This window comes from Rhinoderma darwinii (genome assembly GCF_050947455.1).
Source record: "Rhinoderma darwinii isolate aRhiDar2 chromosome 5 unlocalized genomic scaffold, aRhiDar2.hap1 SUPER_5_unloc_32, whole genome shotgun sequence".
Taxonomy (NCBI): domain Eukaryota; kingdom Metazoa; phylum Chordata; class Amphibia; order Anura; family Rhinodermatidae; genus Rhinoderma; species Rhinoderma darwinii.
Genome location: NW_027461790.1, coordinates 118670 through 131193, shown reverse-complemented (window position 1 = coordinate 131193; position 12524 = coordinate 118670). Strand labels below are relative to the sequence as shown.

Genomic DNA, 12524 nt, shown 5'->3' with positions numbered 1-12524 from the left:
TATTCACCTCCCGTGTAGCTGTGAGTGTGTGAGCCTGCAGGGCCCCATGGAATTGCCTAGAAGTAGGCTGAATCGCTGCAAGGGCTGAACAGCAGTATCGGGCAGGCTCGGGCAACGCGCGGCCCGTTCGGGTTATCGCTTCTCGGCCTTTTGGCTAAGATCAAGTGTAGTATCTGTTCTTATCAGTTTAATATCTGATACGTCCCCTATCTGGGGACCATATATTAAATGGATTTTTAGAACAGGGAGATGGAAATAGAGCTTGCTCTGTCCACTCCACGCATTGACCTGGTATTGCAGTATTTCCAGGACCGGTGCACCCTTTCCTTATGTGTTGACTAAAAGCAGATTCCAAAAGTGTTTTTTGTCTTTGCTATTGTTTCTGTCTTTCTGAAGGGATCTCCCCTTTTAATCCCATTATTTCAACACCTGTTGGACAATGCATGAGTGATAATGAGCTCATTGATTAACTGCAATTAATGAATAGATTGCCACCTCTTGTTGTGTGTCGTCTGTGTTTCTGTGTTTCCGGCATTTCACATTGGAACACCTCATTCACCTTCCTTGTCTTCTCTCCGCCCTCCCTTTTAGGTAAGTTAAAGAGCTGCACCTGAGCCAGCCACTGATTGATTGATTGATTGATTGATTGATTGATTGATTGATTGATTGATTGATTGATTGATTGATTGATGCAGCACAACAGTCAAATAGTGGAGTGGAGTAGGGGAACAGCAAACAGCCAATAAAGCAGCCCGCCCGCTCGCCTGCCCGCCACAATGGACCTACCTGTGTACACTAGATGGATGTGATGGAATGTACTGTCGTCCCTACATTTCAAGAAGAAGTAAGAATTGCAGTTGCAACAAAGCCTTGCTTGCCTACAAAGAGAGCAGCAATTTGGATTTGTTACTATGTTACCTAGAAGAATAACAAACTGTGCAAGGATGGAGGTTGTAGGAGCAAGGAGAAGTTGTCTGTAAAGTTGGTGGATGCCTATTTTCCATTTTGCAGTCCCTTGTCTCCCTCTTGTGGCCTCCTGGAGGCAACTAGCTGTGCAAAAAAAAGACAGCCTGGCGGCCGGCTGTTGCAGTGTTGCCCTCTCAGGCAACACTGAGTGACTGACTGAGCCTCACCGTCTTATATAAAGTTCAGACGGAACTTTGCACGTGTCATAGTGGAGCCCTCAGGATTCCAGAGCCAGCTTTCTGACATCATAATGGGGCCTCAGAGATAAAAGCCTGGGCCCAGGCAGTGTTGGTCAGTGCTGCTCAGCAGGCAGCACTGGACTGGACTGGATTACAGCTGATACAAGGTGTGAAGGAACAAGGGGTGGCTGTGGGCATGCACTTGCTGCCGCTGCCAGTGTTTATCTGCATGGCAGCAGGGCATTTGGGCGTTGCCAGGAAGGCGTTTTTATGTAGATTCCTCCTCTTTCAGCACTGCATTGTGGTGCAAGCAAAAGAAGCAAATCCTGTCTGGCTTCCTCTCCGGCCTTTATTCACCTCCCGTGTAGCTGTGAGTGTGTGAGCCTGCAGGGCCCCATGGAATTGCCTAGAAGTAGGCTGAATCGCTGCAAGGGCTGAACAGCAGTATCGGGTAGGCTCGGGCAACGCGCGGCCCGTTCGGGTTATCGCTTCTCGGCCTTTTGGCTAAGATCAAGTGTAGTATCTGTTCTTATCAGTTTAATATCTGATACGTCCCCTATCTGGGGACCATATATTAAATGGATTTTTAGAACAGGGAGATGGAAATAGAGCTTGCTCTGTCCACTCCACGCATTGACCTGGTATTGCAGTATTTCCAGGACCGGTGCACCCTTTCCTTATGTGTTGACTAAAAGCAGATTCCAAAAGTGTTTTTTGTCTTTGCTATTGTTTCTGTCTTTCTGAAGGGATCTCCCCTTTTAATCCCATTATTTCAACACCTGTTGGACAATGCATGAGTGATAATGAGCTCATTGATTAAATGCAATTAATGAATAGATTGCCACCTCTTGTTGTGTGTCGTCTGTGTTTCTGTGTTTCCGGCATTTCACATTGGAACACCTCATTCACCTTCCTTGTCTTCTCTCCGCCCTCCCTTTTAGGTAAGTTAAAGAGCTGCACCTGAGCCAGCCACTGATTGATTGATTGATTGATTGATTGATTGATTGATTGATTGATTGATTGATTGATGCAGCACAACAGTCAAATAGTGGAGTGGAGTAGGGGAACAGCAAACAGCCAATAAAGCAGCCCGCCCGCTCGCCTGCCCGCCACAATGGACCTACCTGTGTACACTAGATGGATTTTTTTCTGGAATGTACTGTCGTCCCTACATTTCAAGAAGAAGTAAGAATTGCAGTTGCAACAAAGCCTTGCTTGCCTACAAAGAGAGCAGCAATTTGGATTTGTTACTATGTTACCTAGAAGAATAACAAACTGTGCAAGGATGGAGGTTGTAGGAGCAAGGAGAAGTTGTCTGTAAAGTTGGTGGATGCCTATTTTCCATTTTGCAGTCCCTTGTCTCCCTCTTGTGGCCTCCTGGAGGCAACTAGCTGTGCAAAAAAAAGACAGCCTGGCGGCCGGCTGTTGCAGTGTTGCCCTCTCAGGCAACACTGAGTGACTGACTGAGCCTCACCGTCTTATATAAAGTTCAGACGGAACTTTGCACGTGTCATAGTGGAGCCCTCAGGATTCCAGAGCCAGCTTTCTGACATCATAATGGGGCCTCAGAGATAAAAGCCTGGGCCCAGGCAGTGTTGGTCAGTGCTGCTCAGCAGGCAGCACTGGACTGGACTGGATTACAGCTGATACAAGGTGTGAAGGAACAAGGGGTGGCTGTGGGCATGCACTTGCTGCCGCTGCCAGTGTTTATCTGCATGGCAGCAGGGCATTTGGGCGTTGCCAGGAAGGCGTTTTTATGTAGATTCCTCCTCTTTCAGCACTGCATTGTGGTGCAAGCAAAAGAAGCAAATCCTGTCTGGCTTCCTCTCCGGCCTTTATTCACCTCCCGTGTAGCTGTGAGTGTGTGAGCCTGCAGGGCCCCATGGAATTGCCTAGAAGTAGGCTGAATCGCTGCAAGGGCTGAACAGCAGTATCGGGCAGGCTCGGGCAACGCGCGGCCCGTTCGGGTTATCGCTTCTCGGCCTTTTGGCTAAGATCAAGTGTAGTATCTGTTCTTATCAGTTTAATATCTGATACGTCCCCTATCTGGGGACCATATATTAAATGGATTTTTAGAACAGGGAGATGGAAATAGAGCTTGCTCTGTCCACTCCACGCATTGACCTGGTATTGCAGTATTTCCAGGACCGGTGCACCCTTTCCTTATGTGTTGACTAAAAGCAGATTCCAAAAGTGTTTTTTGTCTTTGCTATTGTTTCTGTCTTTCTGAAGGGATCTCCCCTTTTAATCCCATTATTTCAACACCTGTTGGACAATGCATGAGTGATAATGAGCTCATTGATTAAATGCAATTAATGAATAGATTGCCACCTCTTGTTGTGTGTCGTCTGTGTTTCTGTGTTTCCGGCATTTCACATTGGAACACCTCATTCACCTTCCTTGTCTTCTCTCCGCCCTCCCTTTTAGGTAAGTTAAAGAGCTGCACCTGAGCCAGCCACTGATTGATTGATTGATTGATTGATTGATTGATTGATTGATTGATTGATTGATTGATTGATTGATTGATGCAGCACAACAGTCAAATAGTGGAGTGGAGTAGGGGAACAGCAAACAGCCAATAAAGCAGCCCGCCCGCTCGCCTGCCCGCCACAATGGACCTACCTGTGTACACTAGATGGATGTGATGGAATGTACTGTCGTCCCTACATTTCAAGAAGAAGTAAGAATTGCAGTTGCAACAAAGCCTTGCTTGCCTACAAAGAGAGCAGCAATTTGGATTTGTTACTATGTTACCTAGAAGAATAACAAACTGTGCAAGGATGGAGGTTGTAGGAGCAAGGAGAAGTTGTCTGTAAAGTTGGTGGATGCCTATTTTCCATTTTGCAGTCCCTTGTCTCCCTCTTGTGGCCTCCTGGAGGCAACTAGCTGTGCAAAAAAAAGACAGCCTGGCGGCCGGCTGTTGCAGTGTTGCCCTCTCAGGCAACACTGAGTGACTGACTGAGCCTCACCGTCTTATATAAAGTTCAGACGGAACTTTGCACGTGTCATAGTGGAGCCCTCAGGATTCCAGAGCCAGCTTTCTGACATCATAATGGGGCCTCAGAGATAAAAGCCTGGGCCCAGGCAGTGTTGGTCAGTGCTGCTCAGCAGGCAGCACTGGACTGGACTGGATTACAGCTGATACAAGGTGTGAAGGAACAAGGGGTGGCTGTGGGCATGCACTTGCTGCCGCTGCCAGTGTTTATCTGCATGGCAGCAGGGCATTTGGGCGTTGCCAGGAAGGCGTTTTTATGTAGATTCCTCCTCTTTCAGCACTGCATTGTGGTGCAAGCAAAAGAAGCAAATCCTGTCTGGCTTCCTCTCTGGCCTTTATTCACCTCCCGTGTAGCTGTGAGTGTGTGAGCCTGCAGGGCCCCATGGAATTGCCTAGAAGTAGGCTGAATCGCTGCAAGGGCTGAACAGCAGTATCGGGCAGGCTCGGGCAACGCGCGGCCCGTTCGGGTTATCGCTTCTCGGCCTTTTGGCTAAGATCAAGTGTAGTATCTGTTCTTATCAGTTTAATATCTGATACGTCCCCTATCTGGGGACCATATATTAAATGGATTTTTAGAACAGGGAGATGGAAATAGAGCTTGCTCTGTCCACTCCACGCATTGACCTGGTATTGCAGTATTTCCAGGACCGGTGCACCCTTTCCTTATGTGTTGACTAAAAGCAGATTCCAAAAGTGTTTTTTGTCTTTGCTATTGTTTCTGTCTTTCTGAAGGGATCTCCCCTTTTAATCCCATTATTTCAACACCTGTTGGACAATGCATGAGTGATAATGAGCTCATTGATTAAATGCAATTAATGAATAGATTGCCACCTCTTGTTGTGTGTCGTCTGTGTTTCTGTGTTTCCGGCATTTCACATTGGAACACCTCATTCACCTTCCTTGTCTTCTCTCCGCCCTCCCTTTTAGGTAAGTTAAAGAGCTGCACCTGAGCCAGCCACTGATTGATTGATTGATTGATTGATTGATTGATTGATTGATTGATTGATTGATTGATTGATGCAGCACAACAGTCAAATAGTGGAGTGGAGTAGGGGAACAGCAAACAGCCAATAAAGCAGCCCGCCCGCTCGCCTGCCCGCCACAATGGACCTACCTGTGTACACTAGATGGATGTGATGGAATGTACTGTCGTCCCTACATTTCAAGAAGAAGTAAGAATTGCAGTTGCAACAAAGCCTTGCTTGCCTACAAAGAGAGAAGCAATTTGGATTTGTTACTATGTTACCTAGAAGAATAACAAACTGTGCAAGGATGGAGGTTGTAGGAGCAAGGAGAAGTTGTCTGTAAAGTTGGTGGATGCCTATTTTCCATTTTGCAGTCCCTTGTCTCCCTCTTGTGGCCTCCTGGAGGCAACTAGCTGTGCAAAAAAAAGACAGCCTGGCGGCCGGCTGTTGCAGTGTTGCCCTCTCAGGCAACACTGAGTGACTGACTGAGCCTCACCGTCTTATATAAAGTTCAGACGGAACTTTGCACGTGTCATAGTGGAGCCCTCAGGATTCCAGAGCCAGCTTTCTGACATCATAATGGGGCCTCAGAGATAAAAGCCTGGGCCCAGGCAGTGTTGGTCAGTGCTGCTCAGCAGGCAGCACTGGACTGGACTGGATTACAGCTGATACAAGGTGTGAAGGAACAAGGGGTGGCTGTGGGCATGCACTTGCTGCCGCTGCCAGTGTTTATCTGCATGGCAGCAGGGCATTTGGGCGTTGCCAGGAAGGCGTTTTTATGTAGATTCCTCCTCTTTCAGCACTGCATTGTGGTGCAAGCAAAAGAAGCAAATCCTGTCTGGCTTCCTCTCCGGCCTTTATTCACCTCCCGTGTAGCTGTGAGTGTGTGAGCCTGCAGGGCCCCATGGAATTGCCTAGAAGTAGGCTGAATCGCTGCAAGGGCTGAACAGCAGTATCGGGCAGGCTCGGGCAACGCGCGGCCCGTTCGGGTTATCGCTTCTCGGCCTTTTGGCTAAGATCAAGTGTAGTATCTGTTCTTATCAGTTTAATATCTGATACGTCCCCTATCTGGGGACCATATATTAAATGGATTTTTAGAACAGGGAGATGGAAATAGAGCTTGCTCTGTCCACTCCACGCATTGACCTGGTATTGCAGTATTTCCAGGACCGGTGCACCCTTTCCTTATGTGTTGACTAAAAGCAGATTCCAAAAGTGTTTTTTGTCTTTGCTATTGTTTCTGTCTTTCTGAAGGGATCTCCCCTTTTAATCCCATTATTTCAACACCTGTTGGACAATGCATGAGTGATAATGAGCTCATTGATTAAATGCAATTAATGAATAGATTGCCACCTCTTGTTGTGTGTCGTCTGTGTTTCTGTGTTTCCGGCATTTCACATTGGAACACCTCATTCACCTTCCTTGTCTTCTCTCCGCCCTCCCTTTTAGGTAAGTTAAAGAGCTGCACCTGAGCCAGCCACTGATTGATTGATTGATTGATTGATTGATTGATTGATTGATTGATTGATGCAGCACAACAGTCAAATAGTGGAGTGGAGTAGGGGAACAGCAAACAGCCAATAAAGCAGCCCGCCCGCTCGCCTGCCCGCCACAATGGACCTACCTGTGTACACTAGATGGATGTGATGGAATGTACTGTCGTCCCTACATTTCAAGAAGAAGTAAGAATTGCAGTTGCAACAAAGCCTTGCTTGCCTACAAAGAGAGCAGCAATTTGGATTTGTTACTATGTTACCTAGAAGAATAACAAACTGTGCAAGGATGGAGGTTGTAGGAGCAAGGAGAAGTTGTCTGTAAAGTTGGTGGATGCCTATTTTCCATTTTGCAGTCCCTTGTCTCCCTCTTGTGGCCTCCTGGAGGCAACTAGCTGTGCAAAAAAAAGAAAGCCTGGCGGCCGGCTGTTGCAGTGTTGCCCTCTCAGGCAACACTGAGTGACTGACTGAGCCTCACCGTCTTATATAAAGTTCAGACGGAACTTTGCACGTGTCATAGTGGAGCCCTCAGGATTCCAGAGCCAGCTTTCTGACATCATAATGGGGCCTCAGAGATAAAAGCCTGGGCCCAGGCAGTGTTGGTCAGTGCTGCTCAGCAGGCAGCACTGGACTGGACTGGATTACAGCTGATACAAGGTGTGAAGGAACAAGGGGTGGCTGTGGGCATGCACTTGCTGCCGCTGCCAGTGTTTATCTGCATGGCAGCAGGGCATTTGGGCGTTGCCAGGAAGGCGTTTTTATGTAGATTCCTCCTCTTTCAGCACTGCATTGTGGTGCAAGCAAAAGAAGCAAATCCTGTCTGGCTTCCTCTCCGGCCTTTATTCACCTCCCGTGTAGCTGTGAGTGTGTGAGCCTGCAGGGCCCCATGGAATTGCCTAGAAGTAGGCTGAATCGCTGCAAGGGCTGAACAGCAGTATCGGGCAGGCTCGGGCAACGCGCGGCCCGTTCGGGTTATCGCTTCTCGGCCTTTTGGCTAAGATCAAGTGTAGTATCTGTTCTTATCAGTTTAATATCTGATACGTCCCCTATCTGGGGACCATATATTAAATGGATTTTTAGAACAGGGAGATGGAAATAGAGCTTGCTCTGTCCACTCCACGCATTGACCTGGTATTGCAGTATTTCCAGGACCGGTGCACCCTTTCCTTATGTGTTGACTAAAAGCAGATTCCAAAAGTGTTTTTTGTCTTTGCTATTGTTTCTGTCTTTCTGAAGGGATCTCCCCTTTTAATCCCATTATTTCAACACCTGTTGGACAATGCATGAGTGATAATGAGCTCATTGATTAAATGCAATTAATGAATAGATTGCCACCTCTTGTTGTGTGTCGTCTGTGTTTCTGTGTTTCCGGCATTTCACATTGGAACACCTCATTCACCTTCCTTGTCTTCTCTCCGCCCTCCCTTTTAGGTAAGTTAAAGAGCTGCACCTGAGCCAGCCACTGATTGATTGATTGATTGATTGATTGATTGATTGATGCAGCACAACAGTCAAATAGTGGAGTGGAGTAGGGGAACAGCAAACAGCCAATAAAGCAGCCCGCCCGCTCGCCTGCCCGCCACAATGGACCTACCTGTGTACACTAGATGGATGTGATGGAATGTACTGTCGTCCCTACATTTCAAGAAGAAGTAAGAATTGCAGTTGCAACAAAGCCTTGATTGCCTACAAAGAGAGCAGCAATTTGGATTTGTTACTATGTTACCTAGAAGAATAACAAACTGTGCAAGGATGGAGGTTGTAGGAGCAAGGAGAAGTTGTCTGTAAAGTTGGTGGATGCCTATTTTCCATTTTGCAGTCCCTTGTCTCCCTCTTGTGGCCTCCTGGAGGCAACTAGCTGTGCAAAAAAAAGACAGCCTGGCGGCCGGCTGTTGCAGTGTTGCCCTCTCAGGCAACACTGAGTGACTGACTGAGCCTCACCGTCTTATATAAAGTTCAGACGGAACTTTGCACGTGTCATAGTGGAGCCCTCAGGATTCCAGAGCCAGCTTTCTGACATCATAATGGGGCCTCAGAGATAAAAGCCTGGGCCCAGGCAGTGTTGGTCAGTGCTGCTCAGCAGGCAGCACTGGACTGGACTGGATTACAGCTGATACAAGGTGTGAAGGAACAAGGGGTGGCTGTGGGCATGCACTTGCTGCCGCTGCCAGTGTTTATCTGCATGGCAGCAGGGCATTTGGGCGTTGCCAGGAAGGCGTTTTTATGTAGATTCCTCCTCTTTCAGCACTGCATTGTGGTGCAAGCAAAAGAAGCAAATCCTGTCTGGCTTCCTCTCCGGCCTTTATTCACCTCCCGTGTAGCTGTGAGTGTGTGAGCCTGCAGGGCCCCATGGAATTGCCTAGAAGTAGGCTGAATCGCTGCAAGGGCTGAACAGCAGTATCGGGCAGGCTCGGGCAACGCGCGGCCCGTTCGGGTTATCGCTTCTCGGCCTTTTGGCTAAGATCAAGTGTAGTATCTGTTCTTATCAGTTTAATATCTGATACGTCCCCTATCTGGGGACCATATATTAAATGGATTTTTAGAACAGGGAGATGGAAATAGAGCTTGCTCTGTCCACTCCACGCATTGACCTGGTATTGCAGTATTTCCAGGACCGGTGCACCCTTTCCTTATGTGTTGACTAAAAGCAGATTCCAAAAGTGTTTTTTGTCTTTGCTATTGTTTCTGTCTTTCTGAAGGGATCTCCCCTTTTAATCCCATTATTTCAACACCTGTTGGACAATGCATGAGTGATAATGAGCTCATTGATTAAATGCAATTAATGAATAGATTGCCACCTCTTGTTGTGTGTCGTCTGTGTTTCTGTGTTTCCGGCATTTCACATTGGAACACCTCATTCACCTTCCTTGTCTTCTCTCCGCCCTCCCTTTTAGGTAAGTTAAAGAGCTGCACCTGAGCCAGCCACTGATTGATTGATTGATTGATTGATTGATTGATTGATTGATGCAGCACAACAGTCAAATAGTGGAGTGGAGTAGGGGAACAGCAAACAGCCAATAAAGCAGCCCGCCCGCTCGCCTGCCCGCCACAATGGACCTACCTGTGTACACTAGATGGATGTGATGGAATGTACTGTCGTCCCTACATTTCAAGAAGAAGTAAGAATTGCAGTTGCAACAAAGCCTTGCTTGCCTACAAAGAGAGCAGCAATTTGGATTTGTTACTATGTTACCTAGAAGAATAACAAACTGTGCAAGGATGGAGGTTGTAGGAGCAAGGAGAAGTTGTCTGTAAAGTTGGTGGATGCCTATTTTCCATTTTGCAGTCCCTTGTCTCCCTCTTGTGGCCTCCTGGAGGCAACTAGCTGTGCAAAAAAAAGACAGCCTGGCGGCCGGCTGTTGCAGTGTTGCCCTCTCAGGCAACACTGAGTGACTGACTGAGCCTCACCGTCTTATATAAAGTTCAGACGGAACTTTGCACGTGTCATAGTGGAGCCCTCAGGATTCCAGAGCCAGCTTTCTGACATCATAATGGGGCCTCAGAGATAAAAGCCTGGGCCCAGGCAGTGTTGGTCAGTGCTGCTCAGCAGGCAGCACTGGACTGGACTGGATTACAGCTGATACAAGGTGTGAAGGAACAAGGGGTGGCTGTGGGCATGCACTTGCTGCCGCTGCCAGTGTTTATCTGCATGGCAGCAGGGCATTTGGGCGTTGCCAGGAAGGCGTTTTTATGTAGATTCCTCCTCTTTCAGCACTGCATTGTGGTGCAAGCAAAAGAAGCAAATCCTGTCTGGCTTCCTCTCCGGCCTTTATTCACCTCCCGTGTAGCTGTGAGTGTGTGAGCCTGCAGGGCCCCATGGAATTGCCTAGAAGTAGGCTGAATCGCTGCAAGGGCTGAACAGCAGTATCGGGCAGGCTCGGGCAACGCGCGGCCCGTTCGGGTTATCGCTTCTCGGCCTTTTGGCTAAGATCAAGTGTAGTATCTGTTCTTATCAGTTTAATATCTGATACGTCCCCTATCTGGGGACCATATATTAAATGGATTTTTAGAACAGGGAGATGGAAATAGAGCTTGCTCTGTCCACTCCACGCATTGACCTGGTATTGCAGTATTTCCAGGACCGGTGCACCCTTTCCTTATGTGTTGACTAAAAGCAGATTCCAAAAGTGTTTTTTGTCTTTGCTATTGTTTCTGTCTTTCTGAAGGGATCTCCCCTTTTAATCCCATTATTTCAACACCTGTTGGACAATGCATGAGTGATAATGAGCTCATTGATTAAATGCAATTAATGAATAGATTGCCACCTCTTGTTGTGTGTCGTCTGTGTTTCTGTGTTTCCGGCATTTCACATTGGAACACCTCATTCACCTTCCTTGTCTTCTCTCCGCCCTCCCTTTTAGGTAAGTTAAAGAGCTGCACCTGAGCCAGCCACTGATTGATTGATTGATTGATTGATTGATTGATTGATTGATTGATTGATGCAGCACAACAGTCAAATAGTGGAGTGGAGTAGGGGAACAGCAAACAGCCAATAAAGCAGCCCGCCCGCTCGCCTGCCCGCCACAATGGACCTACCTGTGTACACTAGATGGATGTGATGGAATGTACTGTCGTCCCTACATTTCAAGAAGAAGTAAGAATTGCAGTTGCAACAAAGCCTTGATTGCCTACAAAGAGAGCAGCAATTTGGATTTGTTACTATGTTACCTAGAAGAATAACAAACTGTGCAAGGATGGAGGTTGTAGGAGCAAGGAGAAGTTGTCTGTAAAGTTGGTGGATGCCTATTTTCCATTTTGCAGTCCCTTGTCTCCCTCTTGTGGCCTCCTGGAGGCAACTAGCTGTGCAAAAAAAAGACAGCCTGGCGGCCGGCTGTTGCAGTGTTGCCCTCTCAGGCAACACTGAGTGACTGACTGAGCCTCACCGTCTTATATAAAGTTCAGACGGAACTTTGCACGTGTCATAGTGGAGCCCTCAGGATTCCAGAGCCAGCTTTCTGACATCATAATGGGGCCTCAGAGATAAAAGCCTGGGCCCAGGCAGTGTTGGTCAGTGCTGCTCAGCAGGCAGCACTGGACTGGACTGGATTACAGCTGATACAAGGTGTGAAGGAACAAGGGGTGGCTGTGGGCATGCACTTGCTGCCGCTGCCAGTGTTTATCTGCATGGCAGCAGGGCATTTGGGCGTTGCCAGGAAGGCGTTTTTATGTAGATTCCTCCTCTTTCAGCACTGCATTGTGGTGCAAGCAAAAGAAGCAAATCCTGTCTGGCTTCCTCTCCGGCCTTTATTCACCTCCCGTGTAGCTGTGAGTGTGTGAGCCTGCAGGGCCCCATGGAATTGCCTAGAAGTAGGCTGAATCGCTGCAAGGGCTGAACAGCAGTATCGGGCAGGCTCGGGCAACGCGCGGCCCGTTCGGGTTATCGCTTCTCGGCCTTTTGGCTAAGATCAAGTGTAGTATCTGTTCTTATCAGTTTAATATCTGATACGTCCCCTATCCGGGGACCATATATTAAATGGATTTTTAGAACAGGGAGATGGAAATAGAGCTTGCTCTGTCCACTCCACGCATTGACCTGGTATTGCAGTATTTCCAGGACCGGTGCACCCTTTCCTTATGTGTTGACTAAAAGCAGATTCCAAAAGTGTTTTTTGTCTTTGCTATTGTTTCTGTCTTTCTGAAGGGATCTCCCCTTTTAATCCCATTATTTCAACACCTGTTGGACAATGCATGAGTGATAATGAGCTCATTGATTAAATGCAATTAATGAATAGATTGCCACCTCTTGTTGTGTGTCGTCTGTGTTTCTGTGTTTCCGGCATTTCACATTGGAACACCTCATTCACCTTCCTTGTCTTCTCTCCGCCCTCCCTTTTAGGTAAGTTAAAGAGCTGCACCTGAGCCAGCCACTGATTGATTGATTGATTGATTGATTGATTGATTGATTGATTGATTGATTGATTGATGC

The 12524-nt window shown here is 47.6% G+C and overlaps 9 non-coding genes across 9 annotated transcripts; all 9 read left to right on the top strand.

Annotated features, from left to right (window-relative positions):
- The first annotated feature begins 134 nt into the window (after positions 1 to 134).
- LOC142689797 (U2 spliceosomal RNA) lies at positions 135 to 325 on the top strand. Its single transcript, XR_012858636.1, has one exon. It is a non-coding gene; the product is annotated as a U2 spliceosomal RNA (small nuclear RNA).
- A 1304-nt stretch (positions 326 to 1629) lies between these two features.
- On the top strand, positions 1630 to 1820 carry LOC142689795 (U2 spliceosomal RNA). Its single transcript, XR_012858634.1, has one exon. It is a non-coding gene; the product is annotated as a U2 spliceosomal RNA (small nuclear RNA).
- Positions 1821 to 3115: 1295 nt separating this feature from the next.
- LOC142689794 (U2 spliceosomal RNA) lies at positions 3116 to 3306 on the top strand. The gene has a single exon (XR_012858633.1). It is a non-coding gene; the product is annotated as a U2 spliceosomal RNA (small nuclear RNA).
- A 1304-nt stretch (positions 3307 to 4610) lies between these two features.
- LOC142689793 (U2 spliceosomal RNA) lies at positions 4611 to 4801 on the top strand. The gene has a single exon (XR_012858632.1). It is a non-coding gene; the product is annotated as a U2 spliceosomal RNA (small nuclear RNA).
- A 1296-nt stretch (positions 4802 to 6097) lies between these two features.
- On the top strand, positions 6098 to 6288 carry LOC142689792 (U2 spliceosomal RNA). The gene has a single exon (XR_012858631.1). It is a non-coding gene; the product is annotated as a U2 spliceosomal RNA (small nuclear RNA).
- Positions 6289 to 7572: 1284 nt separating this feature from the next.
- Positions 7573 to 7763, top strand: LOC142689791 (U2 spliceosomal RNA). Its single transcript, XR_012858630.1, has one exon. It is a non-coding gene; the product is annotated as a U2 spliceosomal RNA (small nuclear RNA).
- A 1272-nt stretch (positions 7764 to 9035) lies between these two features.
- On the top strand, positions 9036 to 9226 carry LOC142689790 (U2 spliceosomal RNA). Its single transcript, XR_012858629.1, has one exon. It is a non-coding gene; the product is annotated as a U2 spliceosomal RNA (small nuclear RNA).
- Positions 9227 to 10502: 1276 nt separating this feature from the next.
- On the top strand, positions 10503 to 10693 carry LOC142689789 (U2 spliceosomal RNA). The gene has a single exon (XR_012858628.1). It is a non-coding gene; the product is annotated as a U2 spliceosomal RNA (small nuclear RNA).
- Positions 10694 to 11977: 1284 nt separating this feature from the next.
- On the top strand, positions 11978 to 12168 carry LOC142689993 (U2 spliceosomal RNA). Its single transcript, XR_012858813.1, has one exon. It is a non-coding gene; the product is annotated as a U2 spliceosomal RNA (small nuclear RNA).
- Positions 12169 to 12524: the final 356 nt, after the last annotated feature.